The sequence below is a fragment of the Danio rerio genome, chromosome 13 (assembly GCF_052040795.2).
Source record: "Danio rerio strain M-AB ecotype USA chromosome 13, GRCz13ab, whole genome shotgun sequence".
Classification (NCBI taxonomy): domain Eukaryota; kingdom Metazoa; phylum Chordata; class Actinopteri; order Cypriniformes; family Danionidae; genus Danio; species Danio rerio.
This window is the reverse complement of record NC_141033.1, coordinates 28972501-28996145: the sequence shown is the minus strand read 5'-3', so window position 1 is coordinate 28996145 and position 23645 is coordinate 28972501.

Below are 23645 nucleotides of genomic sequence, written 5' to 3'. Positions count from 1 at the left end.
TTATTTTTATTTTATTTTATTTTATTTTTGTTATGTAAAGCCGAGAGCTGCAAATTAGCTTCATGCCATATGCCCTATGAATGCAGCATTGGTTGTCTTTGTACAACAATGTCAAGTGCATTGTCCTTGTTGAATAAACAAATAAATAAAAAATATGCTCTTACTCTATCTAATCTCTAATATATATTGTACATGTCCTGATTTTGCTATAATTTGAAATAAATGTTGCAATTTATATTTATATATATATATATATATATATATATATATATATATATATATATATATATATATATATATATATATATATATATAATACAATTATGAACTTGTATGTCATGTAATTTGCATATATTTTCATATATCAGATTTCTGTGTGGGGCACCAGTGTGCTTCAGACAAAACAAATTAAAAACACAACAAATTAATAATTTGTTAATCTAAAAATTGTAATTTTCTGAAAAAAAAACAAAAAAACATTGTGTACTAAGACCAACTGAAAATGAAAAGTTGTAGGCTGAAACAAGTGATGATCTCATTCTGGAATAATAATCAAGCAATTTTGTTGCTGTAACATGGCTGCAGCAGGCTCAATGATATTACTCAGCTCCTGAAAATTGTCCCTAGCACTAAGCCCTACACTTGCACAACTAGTTAGAACCTGCATAGTATCATTGTGCATGCTACAGCCATGTTATTGCAGCATACTGTACAGTAGTTCTTTGATTATTATGCTGGAATGAGACAAGATGTCCTCGCTACTGTAACAAGGGAAGTGACACTGACAACGGAGGTGATGATCCAAATGCAGAGTTTTATTAACAGGATTGTCAGGCAAGCAATGATCAACACAGCAGCAAACAGATGTATGAGGGCAATCCAGAGTGGTAGTCGAAATAGCTGGCAAATGGTCAGAAGGCAGGCAGCATACAGGAATGATCAAACAAAACAAAGCAAAGGTTCAAAACATGGAAGGCAAGGAAAACACATTGTAATGTCACTAGAACAGATAACAAGACTGAGCAACAGTTTGAGCAGCACTTATAGTCCATGAATCAGTCCTACAGCAGCTTTAGGGTGACGCGGTGGCGCAGTAGATAGTGCTGTCGCCTCACAGCTAGAAGGTCGCTGGTTTGAGCCTCGGCTGGGTCAGATGACATTTCTGTGTGGAGTTTGCATGTTCTCCCCGCAATGGGGTGGGTTTCCTCCCGTTGCAGTACAGTTGAATTGGGTAAACTAAATTGTCTGTAGTGTATGTGTGTGAATGAGAGTGTGTGGGTGTTTCCCAGTGATGGGTTGCAGCCGGAAGGGCATCCACTGGGTAAAACATATGCTGGATAAGTTGGCGGTTCATTCCGCTGTGACAAACCCAGATAAATAAAGAGACTATGCCAAAAAGAAAATAAATAAATAAATGAAATCTGGATTCAAAATGTTAAAACTCAAATGCTAAACGCTAAAGGAGTTGTTAAAGAAGCCTATTAAAAAGTGAAGTGTTCATTAAGTCTTTTGTAAAGAGATGCCCATATAAAATGGTTGCTTTTGAATAACCAGACCATATCATATCATCCAGCACAGCATCAATAAAATGTGTTTTAATAATGTGACAAAGACTTTAAGTGATTGCTAAAACACAGTGGTAGTTTTTTTGGCAGCATTCAGTCCCAGAAGATACGAGAGATGCTTCAGAGTGTCTTGGTAGTGTGTCAAGATCACACAGATGAATAAAAACAAGACCAATAACATTCATCCCCGCCGGATTTCCTAAGGTCCATTAGTGGAGCTGGCCAGCTGTCAGTCCTTCCCTCTCTTTCCCAGCGCAGCAAATCGCTAGGCAAAGTTTAATGCAATTAAAAGTGTGTGGCGTCCAGGCCTTGGATTGGGCAGGTAGCCTGTGCTGGAGATCTGTAGCGCTGTGAGCCAGAGCCTGGCTACTGACAGTAATTAGCACATGCTAGTCATTAACAAGCATAGATCGGGCAGAGGCTCATGTGGCGTGCTGCCATGGGGTTGATACGGATGGGTCTGGTTGCTCTCTCTCTCTCTCTCTCTCTCGCTCTAAGCAGTTTGACCATCGGCTCGGCGAAAGCAGTGCAAGCCGCCGGCCCCTCTCTCATGGCTTTCATTACCGAATTTCAGAAATCTGTGTAGATTTATGAAAATGACTTTTAAATGCAGCCAATCTCTTTGAGGACTGAGGCCCTGGTCGGCCGCAGAGGGGACCCCGCTGTGAGGTTTTAATGAAAGATCATAGTGGCCCTCCAAGACTGTCAGAGAGCCGCACACCCTGAAAAGCCCAAAATAATCTGTTTTACTTTTAATGGCTGCCATTTTATATTCATTAAGATCAAAATGCTGTTTTTTTTTTGCAGGCAAATTGCAAAGCTATTCCACTCACAGCTTGAGAAGGCAGAGGCCCCACAGCTTTTTATCTTGCTCATAAGTAAGCATGGGCCTAATGTGTCTAATGTGCTTTGATGGTGCAGAGACCTTCGCAGGTGGCGGAGGGAGGTAGTCATCAAACTCACAAGTCAAATCAAAATATCCACTTCTCCATCAGCTTGTTGCTCTCTCTCTCTCTCTTTTACATCGGTATTTCTTTCATTCGCTACATTCTTTCACTGCATTCTTTCTATCCACTCTTTGTCTTCCCTGCTATTTGTTTTCTTTTTATGTCATTCTCTTCATATATTTCTCTTTACCTTTGTCTCAGTTTCTGCCTTTTATATTATTTTCTGCTATTTATTTATTAAATTATTTTTTATTTTTTTATTTTTTCATTCACTTTAATCCCTTCACACACTTTATCTGGTATAGTCTCATCTCTTTTCATTTTTCTGGTATTTTCTGTCTAGTCTTTTTTTCATTTTATATATATATATATTTTTAAATTCCCTCCTGCGATGCAGTGGCACAGTAGGTAGTGCTGTCACTTCACAGCTAGAAAGTAGCTGGTTCGAATCTCGGCTGGGTCAGTTGGCGTTTCGGTATGGAGTTTCCATGTTCTCCCTGTGTTCGCGTGGGTTTCCTCTGTGTGCTCCGGTTTCCCCCCAGTCCAAAGGCATGCAGTACAGGTGAATTGAGTAGGTTAAATTGTCTGTAGTGTATGAGTGTGAATGAATATGTACGGATGTTTCCCAGAAATGGGTTGCAGCTGGAAGGGCATCTGCTGCGTAAAACATATGCTGGATAAGTTAGCTGGTCATTCCGCTGTGGCGACCCCAGATTAATAAAGGGACTAAGCCCAAAAAGAAAATGAATAAATGAATGAAATTACTTCCTTTCCATTCCTTTTTTTTCCTTTCCTTATTTCCTTTCCCTTCCTTCCTTTCCTTTCCTTCATTTTCTTTCCTTTGCTTTCCTTTCATTTCTTTTACTTTTTTTTCCATTTATTTCCTTCCCATCCTTTTCATTTCATTTTCTTTTTTTTCCTTTCAGTTCCTTTTCTTTTTGTTTCTTTTCCTTACCGCTATCATCCCTTCACACTTTTTTCCATCCCCTTCTCTTCCCTCATTTCCTTTCATTTTTTTTCATTTAATTTAATTTCCTTTAATTTAATTTCCTTTCATTCCATTTTATTTCATTTTATTTCCTTTTCTTTCCTCTCCTTTCTTTTATTTATTTTACTTACTTTCCTTTCCCTTCCCTTTCCCTCCTTTCCCTTTCATTTCCTTTTCTTTTATTTCCTTTCCTCTTCTTTCTTTTCCTTTCCTTTGCTTTGCACTATTATACTTTCACACTTTGTCTGGCATAGTCTCTAATATATCTCTTTTCCTTCTGTTCTTTTTCTGTCTTCTTTACTCTTCTAGTATTTTCTGTCAAGTCTTTTTTCCATTTTTATTTTTTTCTTAATTTCCTTTCCTTTCTTTTCCTTTATTTTTCTTACCTTTAATTTCCTTTCTTTTTCTTTCTTGTCCATTCCTTTTTTATTATCTTTCCTTCCTTTCCCTTTCATTTCATTTTTTTCTTTTCCTTTCATTTCCTTCACTTTCTTTTCTTTCCCTTCCTTTCTAGTTGATTTCCCTCTTGTCTCTTTTGCTTCTTCTCCCTTACTTATTATAAATTTTACTCCTTTAAAACAACAACAAAATAACTTTTTCTCATTCCTCGTCTCACCTCCTTTCCACCACTCCTCCCTTTTCTCCTGTTCAATTTCCTCCAGTGTCCTTTTGTTTGCCTTTTCTTTCTGTCCTCCTCCACTTCTCATTTCTCTTTGTCCCTCTACTTCCTTCCAGGAGTTCATGCTCCGTTTTTGCAGGTGCGAGGATGTATGATGATTGACTCTGACACATCTCGGCGTAGTCGCATCAAACAGCCACCACTGCAGCACCAAGGATCTATATTTACCCATCAGCCTCCTTGTTATGGTAATTAGAAACATTCCTTCCCTGGCATCCGTTAAATTCTAAATTAGCAACGACTTTAGACAATTTCCATGACAACTTGCTTCCACTGATTTAAGTGCAGTTGTGACAATGATCATTCTATGTTTGCTGTACTCACCATTGCTTGTATGGTGAGTACACTGTGCTGTTGGCAAGTTAGTCATTGACCCTATCACAAAAAAAGGTCACACTTTATGTTTCTTCTGAACACATCAGCATTAACCTCAGTAAAAGTCATCAGAACTGTTTGCATTTTCTTTTCTTTCTCTGTCTCTCAAACATGTTGTGTAAACAAACATCATCTCTGACCAAAAGCACAGTAAAACTTTTAAAGTTTGGAGGTCTGGTGTTTAGGACCTGATAGCATGTCTTAAGTTACGCTTTCACTTGCGTCCCTCCCGCACACTTGAGTTTCTTCCATTGGCCAGCAGAAGGCACAGTTGTAGCATTACCCAGATTTAAAAGATGCACCTCTGCACCCAGGTCCAACCCCACCTTCTTGGTTCCAGGGTGCCAAGTCCAGCCATTGACCAGATTGCTGGCTTCAAGCCCATTTCACTGGGGAAATCCAGTTTGATTTCATGCCCTAATGTTAGGTACAGGAAGTAAAAAGCTTCTTTCACAGGGACAATCTCCCTCTAGTTGTGCATGTCTATTTGTGAGCGTGTGTGTGTGCGTAGTCTGGCATGGATAAGGGAATCTGATAACCTTTCTTCATTCTGTCGGTCTTGGGGGTGAGGTGAGTGTGTCGGGCCCTGCCAAGGCGCTGTTTAATGGGCCTCTGAAAACACTCAAAAGGCAGACACAAATGTGTGCATGGGCAGAGGGCCAGCGCAGGCTCAGACAGGGGGTGCACAGATCTCAAATGGGGGAAGGTTGTAAAGGAATGCTTAAGGACAAAACTGTTTGATGGAGGAAGGTATGAAACAAGAGTGAACGGAAGGACATCAGGAGAAACAAAAAAAAACAGGGAACTGAGTGAGTCAATGGGCAGACAGTAGTAATAGAGGGACAGAGGAGGACAGAAAAACATCAAAGGCAATGCGAGAAGAGATTAGGAGAAAAAAAGAGCATCTAATGTATGTGAGGGAGCTGTTTCTTCTTGAATACATGAGCAGAAATGTTTCCCGCCTGTCAAAATTTAAGGAAGTGTACAGTGCTCATACAGTGCTCACTTCTCACAAATCTATCTTTTCAATTCATATTTTATATAGGAAGCTATACAATATTATATTTGTGCATATACACTAGATTAGTCAGTTCTGAAGCTAAATTTGGAGCTTATCCAACAAATTAACTTACTACACCCAAATATATGTTATAGAAAAATATTAAATACAAATCTTAAAAAGAGGAAAACAAAAAGAAACAAAAAATGTAAAAAAAATTAGTTAAAAAAATATTTTTGCAATATTTTGCTTGAATGTAATTGTATCTTTTAATGTCTAAATATGTTTGGTTACTAAAATATTATTTTAATAAATATATCTAATAAATCTGTTTTGTTTACATGCACCAAAATACATTGCAATATATATATATATATATATATATATATATATATATATATATATATATATATATATATATATATATATATATATATATATTATCCCCCCCCCCCCCCCCCCCCCCGAAAAGGAGTGAACTCAATTATGCTGAGCACAGTATTTGTAGACAGATGTAATTAGTTTTAATGTTGCTATTTTGGCTAGAATGTTTGGCTAGAATAAAAACAGTTTTAATTAAAAAAAAAAAAAACATTTTAGGGTCAAAATTATTAGCCCCTTTAGGCTATATACATTTTTTCAATAGTCTACAGAACAAACCATTATGTTTAGAAATGTGTTGAAAAAATTGGCTCTCTGTTAAACAGAAATTGGGGACAAAATAAACTGGGGAGCTTTAGGGGGTTTAATAATTATGACTTCAACTGTACATTGTTTAGCTGTTTAATTTAAAATTCTATTCATCAAATAATTGTGACAAATATTCTCATTTTACATAAAATAAAAAAAATAAAAATCATCATTTGATATTGCACTCCAAACATCATTAACAGGTATAAGTTGCTAAATAATGCAAATGACCCTACTTTAAGTATAATGACTCTACATTGCGTTAAAATATTTTACATTGAGTACTTTTTTTTTTTTTAATACTTATCTTTGTTTCTACTTATTGCTTATTCTAGCTTTCTAGCTTCCATAAAGTCATAAGGCACATACAAAAACTAAGCCAGCTTCACCAGCATATCAGTGTTACTTTGAACGAAATGCAAAGCGATCTACATTGCAGCCATATAAACCAAAGAAGCATGGGGAATTAAAAAGTGATCCCTGGCCTAAACAAAAACGTAAGATCTTTTTTGATATGGAAATACTGAGGCATTTGCATCCTCAGATTAAATATTAATAATGTACTTTTTTTTTTTTAATACACGTTCCATAATATGCATTATGTATTATTTTGCTTCCATTCAGATTGGGAACAGAGCAGAAAAAAACAAAAATGAGAGGAAAGAAACTTTGAAAATGGTTTAACTCTCATCTCGGTTTGACACCAAAGCAAGATGTGAGGTATAATACAGCAGCTTTAATTATGAGCGGATGATTGTCAGAAAGCCTCTTTCCTTTTGTCTCACTTGAGTGTTTTTTTCTGCCTGTCTTGATAATAAGACACAAGCATGGTGTAAGCAAACTGTAAATGCGATATAGCTGCAAACATCATTTTTATTCCAGAAGATTTATAAAAAACAACAATCTACTGTATAGTATCTGAGCATGTTTATGTCTGCATATGGAGAATACAGCAGTGTTTTGACAATGGCTGTAAAGTGGAGCAAGTGTCGGGCCCTTGTGTGCAGGTCATCACTCCTAATGCAGAGCGTGTCATCAGTTCCCGGGACAACAGCAGAAATTATGTGGCCGATACATATGAAACAGGCATCATGCATAAACATGGAGTCCCACGGCGGGAGGGAGGGGGAGGCGAGAGAGGGATGGTGGTGGCAGGACCGGGGGGTGAGGTGACGTTGCCACTGGGATATTGCTTCTCAGGGTCTTAGCTTAGATGGCTCTTCAACCCTGTTTATTATTCATGAGCTTTGGGGTGGTGTAATAAGCCACACCTCAACTGGGCAGCTGCGGCAGGTCTGCGCTAAGTGATGGATCGTGACAGCGCTGACGGAGAATATATCACCATTAAGATCAAATGCACCTCTCTAGCACACTTCAGAGCAACACACACACGTACACAACATACTGGACCTCACAGCTGCTGCGATCTGACTTTATCAGAGCCATCAAAAAGAGAAAAAGTGTCACATTTTTGTATATTGAAGAAGGTCACAAATATACTTTATAGCCCGTTTGCACTGAATGCTACAGTACGGTACGGGTCAGTACAGGTCACCTTTACCAGGCTTGCATTTCTACTGCCAAAAGGATACCGATGGACTAACATCTGCGATTATGTAGGATAAATAATGAAATGCAACATATGAACACATACAGCCTTTAACAGTCTCTGTTATTATTTACAGAAAAAAACAATGCATAGCATACATTTAGTCTTTATTTGGCTTCAAAAACAACATGCAATATAGCCCACAGTCAGTGCAACCTCTCATCTGTATCTTTAATCTTCACCAGCATATGTACCCTCTTGTTAGAAAGTAAATCTGTCATTCTGAGTTCATAATAGTCCAAGACGTGAGGATAATAGGTAAATATGGCAGTTTGTTCATGTTTTAGGTTGCTGAAAGAATCATTTTCTTTTTTTTTTTTCTGGCTTCTTTTTTGTTTTCCCACATTTCACTCTCATGTTTGTCCGTTTCTGAAAGGATTGGATGTCAGAAGCACTTTAATAATCATGCGCACGTTATTATCATCAGCTCAATAAGTTGGTTATTTCGAATATAGACTCAAGCTCTCTGGGGAAAGTGAAACCACTCGCGCTTTGAGTTGTCCTGGCAAAACAAAAACAGGACATGGCAGATTTAGTTTTTCTGAGCTAGGGTCGACCATGGCTTGTTATTATATGTATATATTATTACGATGTCTCAGCTGTGTATTTAAAGGGTCACGAAACACCAAAACGCATTTTTTGAGCTTTTGACAGTCGTATATGTGTCCCACACTGCTAAAAACACTATTAGGACACCTATATTTCACTAAAAAGTGTAAATTGGTTGTTTTTGCATTATTTCAAGCAAATTTGTACTTCCTGTTTGAAACAAATTTTTGAAGCTGCATCACGGTCATGACATAATAGCGTTGTATTCCAGCGTGCACACTGGGCGTCTGTGCCTGAGTGAGTCTTATTACGTCTTACAGTGTGATGCATTAATGCATGAGTAAGGCTTGGTTCAAACCAATCAGCGCGCTCTATTGTGCAACTTCATTAATATTCATTTGTGTCACCGTGTTTACACCACAAAGACGCCACGTTGTGTTGGCAAAACAAGCGTGAAGTGTTGCTTTTATAGTTTGCTGCCGTTAAGTTTCGTTTTCATTTTCTCTCTGTGAGAGCTTATCTGGATCACGTGTGGATTAACAGTGTACGCGACGCTCGACAACAATAACTTACGTGTCTAAGGAGGATTATTGTTTACCTGAGAGCTGTTCTCATCTGCAAACGCTGAAATCTGGATTTGCTTGTAGTATTCTCTCCATAAAGACGCGGCTCTAGTTGCTGGTGATTGTCCTGTCTCTACAGATTTGGTAAGTGAGCGACCAGCGCTCTTTGTTTATTCAGTTTGTTCATATCAAATTAAGTTAACTATTGCACTGAGTGCAGAAATGTTAGCACCGCATTTTGTGACCGGAATAACACACGCGGCTTTCTGACGCTACCTGCCGTGTGCATCTAAGTTTCCGGGAAATGCGGAGTTTTTTTTTTCTCTCATTCGCCGTGCGGTATCAAACATTGCATGAAAAATACACGCTTAGAGCAGTTCCTCGAATCAAATATCTCGTTTGTCGCGAGGGGCATCAATGAATTCCCAGAATGAAAGAGCCAAACTGCAGTTAAAGTCCAACATTTATTAATTCAGCAAATAATTCGACTACAGATGTCCATGTAGGTTACACACCATCGCTTTCTCCTGTCTGTGTGGGTGTGTATTTTGACTCTGAAACTCGCGCGTGCACAAATAGACACTCCCACACCATCCCACTTTAGTTCCTCCGACACTCCCCCCTAAACAGAGCTGGACACGCCCACTTTTCTGACTTTTTCGAAAGTAGAGGTGTGAAAACACCCTGCTGAAACGAGGGGGTTTCATGGCCCTTTAAAAATAGTGGTTCCTTTGTTTTTTTCTTCTGGCTTGTGTATGCGCTAGTCACATTTCTCTGTTAACCAACAGCGTTCAGCTGTTCAGAGCTAGCGTTCAGAGCTAGCGTTCAGAGCTAGCGTTCAGAGCTAACGTTCTAGCTCTGCCTTTTGGTACCCTTTTGTCTTGCTAGGTCCCCTTTTAAAAGGGTACCCAAAAAGTGGTATGGTACAATTCACCTTTTGGTACCTTTTGACAGTGGAAACGGCCATAAAAGCATACCGAACTGTACAATACCACTCAGTGCTAACAGGCTTTAGTGTGAGAAACTTGTATTTTACAATACATGAGTGTTGAGAAAAAGCTGTTCAAACACATTAAGCTAGAATTGAAAATGCATTGGGCTGTGTATTACAGGTTGATTTCTGTCATCAAAAAAGTTTCAATCAGAATCTGCAGTATGATGTTCATTCTATTTTTGTTTTTGAATTATTTATTTGAGAGAATAATTCTTACTTAAACACAATAGCTGATTCTGAAAAGAGAATTTTTTACCATTTCTCTGTGCATATTTTCATATCACCCAGTCCTAATTATAGTACAAAGCTAATTTAGTTCAGTAATGTCATTAACCTGTAATATAGATAGCAGCGCTGCAGGTACAGCATATTATCACCATTGACAGTCAGCTAACAGAGGCTTTGCTAAGCTGAGCTTTGCGTCAAGCATTGATTTGTCCCAGGGTGCAGCTGAGAAGTGCGTCGAGCTCCTTAGTCACTTGAACTCGGGTTTTCAGTGATCACACTTTTGCCGATCTGTAGATGTTTTACAGCGTTGTACTGTAGTGCCGCCACTTTCAAGTGTTTAGTGTTATGGTGGGGAATTGAGTCGTGGCTCAGCCTGTACAAGCCCCTCACTCTTGTAAGCTTGTATTTATGCTGTAAATAAAAGCAAAGGTTTTGGTTACTTTTGCTGCCTCGGCACATGAAGGAGAAATCTTTTTTTTTTTATATATCCTCACTGTGTCTCTCTTCAGTGGACTCTGCTTTATAAAGAAAGTGTTATTGACCTCTCCTCCTTTGAGAGCCACGCGCTAGTGCACAGGTGAGGAAGATGAGGATACTGCCCCTTTAATTCATCAAAAGCAGAGATGTGTGGATGGGGGTGTCGAGGAAGAAAAAAACAGCCCTAGCCAGTGTCTACAAGCTGCATTCCAAAGGGAGATGTTTTCAATTCACTCATTATAAAAAGGTCATTCAGGGTCAAGTTCAATGCCATGGAAAAGAAGTGCTCGCTGTGCGGAGCACCACCCACACAGTGAGCACCCGCTGGAGAGAGAATTACTGGAACTATGTAACTTAATTTTTTTGGACAAAATATAAGAAAATTAGCCCTGCATGCTATTTACATTTGAGAGTTGGGTGGGGGAGAGGTGGGCATCAGCGATTTGGCAGCGGAGGGGAGGAAGGTGATGGAAACCATAACAAAGTAAACATGCTCTCCAGAAGACCCGCTCTGTAATGATGTTATTAGTATGCATGTGGCCAAGCCCAAATGTAGCCTATATAACGGCCAATGCCCACTTTCACCCACCACATTTTTTATTCCCCCCTTCTCCTTGCAATAATGGCTTTAGACTCTATTCAGAGCGGGGGACACTCACAGAGCATGGGCAGCAAAAGGACGGGATTGGGAGATAATGCACATCGGCAAATAGAACATGACCGCCGTGTCCAGCGTCAACGCTGCCCATTGTCTGCTCAGAGAACGAATGATAGCAACTGGGGAGGACAACAAAGCTGGGCCACAATGGACCGAGCGTATTAAGACTGTGCCCAGACCACTGGCTAGCTGCACAGAATGAGCGAGAGAGGAAAAGAGCAATGTGTAATAAACAAAATTAGGTTCTGGCCACTTGCGCATTTGCCGTCTGTCATGAATACCTTGGGTTTAGGATGCGCAGGCTATTGAGGTGCATCTGAAAGAATGGCGAGATGGTGAGGGCAGGGGCTTACGGTTCATTTGCATATGCATGTTGTTCTGCATGAAAGGGGGCAGGGCGCAGAGGGTGGGGGGACTGATGCGACAGAAAGAAAGAGGCCATCTTCGGTCCAGCAATACTGTCGCTACAAGGACAGCAAACATGGCTGGGTTTTGTGTTTGCATTTTTAAGTATATTCCTGAAGAGAATTTGTTCAGAGATGTAATATGAGAGATATTTTGGGGGGAAAGCGTAGTTTAGATGTAGACTTTTTATTTTTTACATGTTAAACTGTATGCACACAAATTATACTCCATTTGATAGTGTGTGTGGACACAGGAATCACACTCCATACCTGTTTAGTTCCTCCAGGATGTTACAACGCATAAGATGTGTCAAAGCAGTGAAAGTGAAAGAGTGTTAGACTGAATGAAAAAGAAGGTGAGAGATCTTTGAACTTTTATGCCTGGGTAAAAAAAAAAAAAATCTCCCAAGTTTGATTAATTGTTGTAATCTCTGCAAAACTTATTTTTAAAAGTCAAAGGCTGACATTTTTGAGGCGTTCATTTGTAATTCTGTACTGAAAGCACAAGGTCGCCAGGTAATTAGCACTTCTAATTGCAAAAACTCTGCAGCACATGTATGTATGCAAAAATACCATCTGGAAGATGTCCGTTGAGAAGTTTACTCATTGTTTTTTTTTTTTTTCTTACTATAGGAATATGTCAGAGATTCATATGATTTAATCTTTGACCCTTACCTGATGCCTGTCTTTGTTAATTAAAGCATAGCTGGGTGAACATTTGGATGCTGTAATGACAAAGCATGTAGGCAGAACAAGGAATGATTAGAATAAAGATGTCAGTCCTATTTTAGAATGGTAAATGTAGAAATGGTATGCATGGTTGATAATTAGATTCTGTACATTTGGAATCTGTCATTTAGATTATGTAAAATTTCTACAACTTAACAGACCCTTATACAGACAATGTAAAACAAACAAACAAACAAACAGTTAATTAACAGTTTCTGTATTTTGGAATTAAAATATTTTCCTCATAAATTGCATCATGGGACCTTGATCTGAAAATTACATCGATTGCCATTTTAGCATTTTAAAATAATACATTATATATAGATAATTCATTTTTTTAAGTAACAGAAAAAGTCAACACAGGCTCATTCTGAAAACGTAGCCATGTATATGTTTCTTAAGATTGCCTAATATGTAGCGAGAAGTACTTATTTTCATCTAGAAGCTTATTTTGTCTCGAAGCATTTCGTCTTTAAATCAAACGCCATGGGGAAGTATGATGCTGTTCCTTTTTGCGCCTACCAGCTGACCGCTTAACTCCGCTTTTCCCGCTGTTGCCAGTTTATCCAGTTAGCTCGCCATGAACATTGGCTGACTTTAGATGCAGGAAGGAGTTGATCATGATGATGGGGTTCAAGTTTGGTGAAGAACGGTTCAGAAAGCGGGTAAGACAAAAACAAAAACTAAAAATAAAATAAACATGTAAATAACAGGGTGAGAATGTGGTAAAATCTGAAAACGTGGTAGAAATCAGGCAAAGTTTTTTTCCAAGATTGCTTTTTAAAGCAGTTGCTTGGGCTTCGGGAAGTGGATGGGCTGGTTTATATGGTGCTTTTGAAAACACTATTGGTTGGGTTTAGGGAAGGAGGGTGGGTCTGTTGATTGGTCAGTCAGTCAGGCATGAATTCCAGGCACAAATGTCACTCGCACATAAATTTAAAATCTCAAAAAGCGTAAAATACGGCCGAAAAACTGCCAAAAAACGTACCTCTTGGGATGTATTTGGCACTCTCCATAAATATTTAAGCAGTTCACTTTCAGAATGAGCCTTGGTTGGAAAAAATACTGGCAGTTTATTACCAGGTTTTTGTACCGTAACATATAACGCCAACTATTTGAATAAAAGTTGTTTAAACTTTTATCAGCATCAAAAGTTGTAGGAGGAAAAATCAAGGTCCCATGATGAATTCAAAAGCACGAACAAGAGAGGATAAAATATAAATCACAAAATATGGAAAACGTAATTTACAAATACTTTTTTTAACCTGAGATCATATGAAAAAAAAAAAAAACTGTGCTAAGGGCTACATTTTTACAAAACCTTACTCTAACTACATTGCTCCAGTTACAGTTTGTTTCCTTGCAGCTTCTGATGACAAATCCATCCATCCATGTTTACATGTTTGCTCATCACAAATACATTACTAGGCTGCATTTTCTTATCCTTCTTGTACACTTCCATGGAACTTGTCAAACAGATCATCTTGCAATTGACTGACCTAAATCTTTCCCTAAATCCAATCAATAGTGTTTTCAATAACCAATCATCCCATTACAACTTACTAACTGAGCTACTGTACTGAGCAAACTGACAAATGTGTTCTATTACAAATAATAGACACTTTTAAAGTGTTTTGTGATATATATTCGGTAGAACTGCACAAATTTAATCCTTTATTCATTGATAATATTTACCTGTAAATATCTGTAGTGTGAAAAGGAACAAATAAATACCAAAAAACTCCTAACTTTTGAACAGAAAGTTATTACAATGTTATGAAACCTATAAAATTATTTACCCATTTTGTCATGCAGAAATTATTTGTCTCACTCTTATAACCTTGAGACAATTTGAGTTTCAAACTAGCATTCATAACCAGAAACGTGTTATTATTATTATTATTAGAATTCTTGTAACAGTATGGCCATACATACTTGACAATGCAAAGTTCCATCTCATCCAACAAATTGCAGCCAGGTCTGTGAGGATGTTGAGTCAGCAAATGTTCCTCTTCATCACTTTGATGAAACATTTCTGGTGCTGAGAGATGTTGAGGGGTGTGTGATGGTCTCAGTGGGGTAACAATTGCACCACGCGTCCTGATTCAGCTCCATGCAGAGATGTTGCACTCCATTGTTATTCATCTCATTTCATACTTAATGGTCAGATTTTCCATTAGGCATGCAATCATCCTGTTTGTGGAGTATTGTGACTTTCGCAGAGTTTCTGGAGGGAAATGAGGGCTTTTGATTTATTCGCTCATTTCTCCGGACGCGGTCCTCTCCAAGTCTGCATGGCGGGGAGAGCATCTTCTGCTCTCAGCCGTATACCCCGGATAAAAAGCCATGAATCTCAAGCTGAGTTGGCCAAAGTCAACTGGTTAAATCTGTTATATAGTCTTGGCAGCGGGGTGATTGAGGAGAGCTATAAATTCAGCAGTAGCCTTTACTGTCAGCATACTCTGGGGACGTGCGGTCGTGTGGATCATCTCCTCCGACGTTGACCTCTCCTGACCCTGCAGCCTGTACAAACTCCATCTGTCTCCTGTCCAGATTTCTAACACCTCTTTTTGGCCCGAACACCTGGAACTTACCAGCCTTAAGACTTCATCTTCTTCTTCTGCTTCTTCTGCTGCTGCTTCTCTCCAGAAAAAGAATTCCTCTCAGAAATCAGCCCTTTTGGAATCCGGCCCCTCAGAAGGAAGTCTTGCGCAGTTAAGACCTCCACAGCTCAGTCTGTTTGAACTAAGCCTTTGAGGACTTAGCCTTTCTGTGGGCTAGTGAAGGCCAGAGCTGAAAGGAGGAGAAAGAAAAGGAAAGAAACGTGAAATAGAAGGAGGCAGAAAGAGGGCACGGCTGTGTGATTCAGCGTTCGAGTCTATGCAACGACATTCTGTGCGCCGCTGCTCAAGGCAGCCACCAGCTTCGGTTCATCCAATGTCACATTCTCGACTCTCTTTGCTTTGCTTTCTGTTTCTTATATATATAGTATGTGACTTTGAATCGAACATAAATGCTTACAAACAAAACATACCAGGTTGTAGGTTGAGCTTCTGGGGTCATTTGGTGTTGTTAATGTTGTTGTTTATTTCTACCATTTTCTAGCCGATAGAGCATTTTGATTAGGTGTGCCTTGAACTTCTACGCTTTAATGCATTCATTCATAGCAGAGTCAAAAAATTAACCAGGGTTCAGGGCAAAATGTGAGTGCTTTTTTTTTTTTTTTTTTTTTAAAGGCTCCTTTAGTTAATTTCTTCCTTTTTGTTTTTATAATCTGTTCTGATGTTTCATTTAATCTAGTTTTACATTTAGCAGCATATTTTTGTTTCAAAGTGACTCTTGGCCTTTAGAATAATTTTAGTGAACTAGAATACATGCTATATTATTCCTTTTTTAAAGGGGTAGTTCATCCAAAACTGAAAATGTCATCATTTACTCACTCTTGACTTGTTCCAAACCTGTTTGTCTTTCTTTCTTTTGTTTAACACAAAACAGATCTTTTGAAAAAGCTGGAAACCTCTACCCCTTGACTTCCATAGTATATGTGTTTTTATTGTTGGGCAGCACGGTGGCACAATCACCTAACAGCAAGGTCTCTGGTTCGACCCCCAGCTGGGTCAGTTGGCGTTTCTGTGTGGAGTTTGAATGTTCTTCACATGTTCGTGTGGGTTTCCTCCGTGTGCTCCGGTTTCCCCCAAAGACAAGGTGAATTGAATGAACTAAATTGTCCATAGTTTATGTGTCTGAATGAGTGTGTATGGGTGTTTCCCAGTGTTGGGTTGCAGTTGGAAGGGCATCAGCTGTGTAAAACATATGCTGGTTAAGTTGGTGGTTCATTCTGCTGTGGCGACCCCAGATTAATAAAGGGACTAAGCTGAAAAGACAATGAATTAATGAATAAATGTTTGTTTGTTTGTTTGTTTGTTTGTTTTTTACTTTGGACGTCAATGGTTTCAGGTTTCCAGCTTTCTTCAAAATAGTTAATTCAGTGGAAAGAAATTTATAATAATTTGTAACCTTTTGTGTGTAAATAATTAATGGATATTTACATATTACATCTACGCTGTTGTTGTCTATTGGAAGGAATGCATTAATAGAGCTGCCATTTTAGTACATGGGAGCTCTCCTTTGAAATGAATGTGGGACCAAGATGCAGTGGAGGACTGGCCATTCCGATGATATATACATATATCTATGATCAAGAGTGTTCCTGATGATCAGTATGCTAATTTTTTTTTTTATTCCGAAAAATTATAATTTTGCATCACTTTTCAATATCGATGGATAAGTGATCGCATGGGCATTACCGACAAAGAGCTTGTGTTTGTATGCCTGAAAATGTTTTATCCTCCCTACCTGTTAAATTTGATCTAATCTGTGTCTTGAAACACACCCCCTCTTTTGCTTTCACTTCTCATTTTAACAGAGGGAGCGATTCAATTATGAATGAGTCTCCATTATGAATGGCTCATGTGAACCATTGATATGTGTGCATATCCACCTTTCTCATCTAAATGGTATATAACATTTGCAATATTCAATAATATAGGGTGGACAGTATGCACGTTGAGGCGCAGGCACTTTATTGTTATCAGGCACCCTTATAAGTTACTTATACGCTTGTAAACTTAGCCCACAATAATACACGTTTCTGGCATCAGCATCTTGTTGTCATGTTTCATTTTCATTTACTTTGTTTGCTGATTTTATTCAGCAAAACTAGCATAAGCCTAAAATTTAGTGCAAGTTGGTGCTACTGTGCCATATAATGAATGCTGTAAGTGACTACTTGATCATCAGAAACGTTACTTGTTTAGCACAAAAGTTTGTAACATACAAAAACATAAAAAAAAAGAAACCTTACCAATGAAATGTTGTGCCTTTATGCTTTGTTTTCTTTGTTTGCTTGTTTCTACACCTGTACACATGGCTGAAGTCCAGCATCCTCAGATTGGCTTTAGTCTTGACTAGTGCAGTTGAATGACACTTGTCCTGGCAGCACAAATGTGGCGGTGGTATCAACGGACCCTCATTTCAACTTTAGTGTTGCGTTTCTTTCAGGTTAAATAAGTGTAGATGGCATCAGCAAGAGGTTTTTTTTTTCACCTACCTGTTACTTGGATATGTTCTTTTTTTCCCCCTGACATATTTAAATTAACAACAACTACGTCACATTTGAAGTCAGTTAAATCCATTTTTCTCATTGTGATGCTTAACTTGAATTTCACGGATTGTCTTGACCATGACCATTATGGATGGCTAAATTCAATCAGTTGCATTGGGTTTAGTCATGGGCCGGTATAAGTGTCTGGCGTATGATAACCTTGGATAAAAAATATTACGGTTATATGGTATCACAGTATTAAGGCTGCTGCTTTAAAATAAGTTGTTTTTAAATGTCTGGTTAAAACACGAAACTTTTTTTCCCCATTGAACACAATATATTTTATTTTAGGAAATATAATAGTTTGGAACAGCAAACATGTCAGGGTAATAGTTAAATAAATCATTGGCTTCTGTTGTCGTCATTAGTTTCAAAAACACAATTTTCTTTACCTCAGAAACAGTATAATTTTAGCGGTTTTAAAACCTTACATTTTTCAAACCGTGGTAAACTTTAAAACCGGTTATTGCTCTTTGCGGGGTTGATTCATTAGTCAGAATTATTAGCCCCTTTTATTTATTTATTTATTTTTTCTTTTAAATATTTCCCTTATGATGTTTAACAGAGCACGGAATTGTTCACAGTATGTCTGACAATATTTTTTCTTCTGGAGAAAGTCTTATTTGTTTCATTTAGAAGAATAAAGAATAAAAGCAGCTTTTATTAAAAAAATGTAAATAAAAATTAAGGTCAAAATTATTAGCCCCTTTAAGCTATATTTTGTTTCGATCATCAACAGAACAAACAATCATTATACAATAACTTGCCTAATTACCCTAACCTGCCTAGTTAATCTAATTAACCTAGTTAAGCCTTTATATGTCATTTTAAGCTGTATAGAAGTGTCTTGATAAATATCTAGTGAAATATTATTTACTGTCACAATGGCGAAGATAAAATAATCAGTTATTAGAAATGAGTTATTCAAACTATTATGTTTAAAATTGTGTTGAAAAAAAAAATATCTTCTTTCCGTTAAACAGAAATTGGGGAAAAAAAATTAACAGCGGGCTAATAATCTAGGGGGGTAATCATTGTGGTTGTGTGTGTGTGTGTGTGTGTGTGTGTGTGTGCGTGTGCGTGTGTGTGCGTGTGTGTGTGTGTGTGTGTGTGTGTGTGTGTGTGTGTGTGTGTGTGTGTGTGTGTGTGTGTCTATGCAGTATATGCAGATGGGTTGCGACTGGAAGGGCATACGCTGCGTAAAAATGTGCTGGAAAAGTTGCCGGTTCATTCCGCTGTGGCAACCCCATATTAATAAAGGGACTAAGCCGACAAGAAAATTAATGATATACAATTAAAAGGCTATTTTAGGCTAAATTATAGGCTATATTATTTTGTCATCAACAATCTGAAAAAAAAACAGACTTTTGTGTCAAAAATGTTGAGAACCTCTGTATCTGTGTACTTTGGGGAGATAAGTGGCAGTTTCAAACATTCACTGACAGAGCGGAGTGGCAAATATCATTTTTTCAGCATTTCATAAAAATCTCCAAAAGATCAAATTCTCTTTTGTAATCTCCTACTCTATGCATTATAATAAAATAGAAACTTTCTTTTCTTTACACTTATACCAGCAGTAGTTCTCGGTACTCTTTCTTTCTGAGTATGATGGCATGGCAGTGAGTGTATTGTGTCTTTGCCGGGGTTTGTAATTTCGAGGCTAGCGTATTGTCCTGAAGCTCTGCTGACTGCATTGAATTTGTTCTTCTGAAGGTGGTATGTCATTATGCTGTGTTGGTACTGTACTTAAAAGTGTACTTGCAGAGTTTGAAGTCTCTGGTTTAGAGCAGATTCTGCTGTATATTATTATGTGGTGTTGGACTGTGTGGTTTTTTGAACTGTCAACTAAACTACGTCCTTAGGCAGCACTTTAATGTTTAAAAGCTAGGAAAGGTATAAGCTGCATCCGTAGATACTGTACCTTGATTTTACAAAATTCAAAATAAACATATCATGTAATATGCAACCAATATGCAAACATTTGATGTTGATTGAAGTTTTTTTTTTTTTTTCATAATTATTGTATTTTTATTTGCTCATTATTATTTATTAATTATTTCTGTAAGTGTATGAATGCTCTTAGAGGCTTATTTGCTTAATAAAACAGAGTAAAAACAGTGACATTGTGAATTAGTTATTCCTCAATGTACTGAATAAACTTTTTGGAAACTTATTGGAAGTCCAGCCTGCATTGATATGAACTACAGAAGACCTACATACTGAGCTTGAGAAGATTTCTAAACTTTCTAAAGTTTTTGTTTGCTTCTTTGTTTGTTTTGTTTTTTACAGTACACTCATTGCTGTGGTTTTGGTTGTGTTAGCTCCAATCCACCAGCTGAAGGGATCATGTATGGGAATGACAAGGTGAGTTACCATGGGGTTTCAAAGATAAAGAAATTAAAAATCCTGGAACCATTTAGGCAAATGTAGCTGCAAATTCCCATTCAGGAAAGTAGTAACAAAAGTGTGGTATAAAGTCATATTTTATTTTATTTTATTTTATTTTATTTTATTTTATTTTATTTTATTTTATTTTATTTTATTTTATTTTATTTTATTTTATTTTATTAATTGTCTTTTGTTTTGTTTTATTTATTGTGTTTTGTTTTGTTCATTTCATTGTATTTTGTTTTGTTAGTTTCAGAGCCACATTATGGTGTTTTTCAGAAAAGTAAGAAACATAAATCCAGCATTTTGACGGAATCATTTAAATTATTTGTTTAATAAATCATTTATTAGGACAGGAACTTGCTGTCACAACTGCTGTTTTTTGGCCCAATGTTTGTTTATACCAGCCCTAAACCAGCCAATTTAAAAAACCTAGAACAATATATGTGTACTGAACATGTGCAGCTTTTTAAAATGAACATGCAAAGTATTTGTGGCTTCTACATGTGCTTTAGATTATGTTTGATTCTTGCCAGCCAGATGAGGGGAAACTGTACTAACAAGTGCATGATTGAGGGGATTCACATATTCATTCATTCATTTTCTTTTCAGCTTAGTCCTTTTATTAATCAGGAGTTGCCACAGCAGAATAAATTGCCAACTTATCCACTATATGTTTTATGCAGCATATATTTACTTATAACATACTTTAAATTAAGTATACAGTTTTATGTCTTTCAAATTTCTTTGTAGAAAACAAAATTCAGAGATGGGTTAAGAATGAATATTTTATGTGCACATTTCTGGAACTCACATTCCTGTATCAAACAAAGTGTGTTTGAATAATTTACAGTGACTTATAAATATCACTCTCATCTCTCAGACAGGTCAATAACAGCTAACTATTTTCTTTAACTGCTGTCAGTATTGATATCTATGTGCATTCCTCTAAAACTCATGTGTGAATCAAGATATTTTCAGCAAGAAAAAAAACATTATTTTTTTGTCACATTTCTTCGCCTACGATTCGCTTTCAGGGCCCAAATCCTCCTTAGCCAGCAGATATTCATCTCGAATTTGTTAAATTGTGCTTTAATTAAGCATCAGACCCCATCACTTTGTTATAACTCAGCAAACCCCCTCCTCTTTCCATTCACAGCACAATGAGCCCTGGCAAAATGGATTTTGTCCTTTGTTATGATTAGATTCCTCCGTTTGATCGCAGTTGAAACGGCATGCGAATCAAAGCTTGGCACTGTCTTCCTTTTTTCTCTCTTACACCTCATTCTGCTCATCTTGCAGGCTTAAACATTGTAGCCATGGCAATGCGAGTTCGGGATGAAAAGAACCCATAATTTTGCAGCAGGATTAATTCTGAAACATAAGATGTGCTGCGTGAAATCCTTGTCAAAACCTTTGCAAATTCGCGGCTGGCCGGCGGATCCGTTGCGCTCAGCTCTGTGCGCCGTGTGATTTGACAATGTGGTCCTTTTTTTGACTTATTTCTCCTTGTGCGGCTATTGACATGTTGACACAAAGTGGTTTTGCAGACAGACAGTGCCCATATTTCAATCAACATTAACCGAGACATTGGACAGAGGTAGAGTGGTAAAAGCAGAAGTGACATGTACAGACACATCAGCAGACAACTATAATTTCTGCCTGATGCCAGCTGGGAGCTCCGAGAGCAGAATAAACATTTAGCGTAGTGGGAGAAAACCGAGACGGTTGTCGACGACTGAAAAGCGGCCCTGCTGCTGCTGCGTAAGCTTTTATTTTGGGATTTTCCGTGATTATGTGGAAACTACTTTCATTTGTGTTATTGGAGACTATCGTAACATGCATCATCCATAAAAAGAGATGTCTAAAAGGAAAAAAAAGGTTTGCTACTGTTGTCAAACTGCAACAAGGTAAACATATTTGTTTAAATTAAATTTAAAGAAAGAAAGAAAGAAAGAAAGAAAGAAAGAAAGAAAGAAAGAAAGAAAGAAAGAAAGAAAGAAAGAAAGAAAGTTCAAACAGCCGGATCTGGCAGCTCTGAAATTTGATTCTGCACCTCATTTTACTGATCCTTCTTCTCACATGCACCCCTGCCCCGCCTTGATCTGCTTTTTACTTTCTTTCGCAACTCCCCAACCCTCTTCACTTTCGTATGCGACCAGGGCCGGAGCAAGCTGAACTGCCGCTCTAGGCAGAGGACGATCACGCCGCCCTCAACCCCAATGTGAAAACGAAAGTGACCGGTTATGAAAATGAAGTGAGGTGTCGCGGACCTCTTTTCCGGCGCACTATGCGTGGATATAACTGAGGACGCGCGGGTGCTGAGGGAGGGTGGTGTCGCGGACTCTGCACTCTTTATTCTGCCGCCCTATGCACAGATATAACTGAGGACATGCGGGTGCTGATGGAGGTGTCGCTGACCCCGCCCTCTCTATTCTGTCGTCTATGCGCGAATATATATGAGGACGCGGGTGGTGAGGGAGGTGTCGCGGACATAACCGAGGTCGCGGGTAGTAAGGGAGGTGTCGTGGACACCGCCCTCTCTATACTGCCGCCCTACGCCGCCGCCTAGGTCGCCTCTATGTACTCGCCGGCCCTGTCCGCGACCATTACCCTCCCTCCACCCCGCTCTTCACTTTCATTCACAACACCTTTGCCTCCTCTGGTAACATGCTGGGTCTGTCACCCCGATCTGTTCCGGGACCTCACAATTTACAAATTAAGCAATGGCAATAGCACATGTCTTTGGACTGTGGTTGAAAAAGCAACCCACGCAAAGACAAGGAGAACATGCCAACTCCACACAGAAATGCCAACTGGCCAAGCCAGAACTTGAACCAGCGACCTTCTTGCTGTAAGGCGACAGTGCTAACCACTGAGCTACCGTGTCGCCACATTTATTAATTAATTAATTTACTTTACATAAACACTGGACTCACAACGAAAAATGGTCTATGACAGGGGTGCCCAAACTCAGTTCTGGAGGGCTGGTGTCTAATCAAGCTTTCACAAGGCTTTCTAGAAACATCTTTGCAGGTGTGTTGAGGCAAGTTGGAACTAAAATCTGTAGGACGCCGGCTGGTCTATGGTCTTAAAGTGTCTGTTAATTTCCATTAAAGTCCTTTAATTTGTATTTTCTGAATCAGTAAAGACCAACGTTACGGTTACTAATCTGTAATGTTCTACAGGAAAAAAATATTACCATTTTGAGTAAATGTATTAATTTATCTACTTATCATATATCCAATCATCCATCCATCTCTCTGGTCACATTAGCAGATTTAGAAATCAAGAATTAGAATGAATATCATGAGTCAAGTAAAAGTCTTATTTTAAGAATATTTATATTTATATATATTTTTTTCGCATTATTTGCAATTAAAGTCCATTAATTTGTGTTTTATGAATCCCACAACCAATGTTTCAGTTATAATAATTAAATAATTAATTTTCTAATAAAAGGAGAAAAAAGTTTTTGGAGTAAATGTATTGATTTATCTCAGTCTGTCCCTCCGTCTGTCTGTCTGTCTGTCTGTCTTTGTATGTAGACACATTGACAGTTTTATTTTATTTAATTTTTTTTACTTTTTGTTCAGAATTCAAGAATTAGAACGAATATCTTGAGTCAAGAGAAAGTC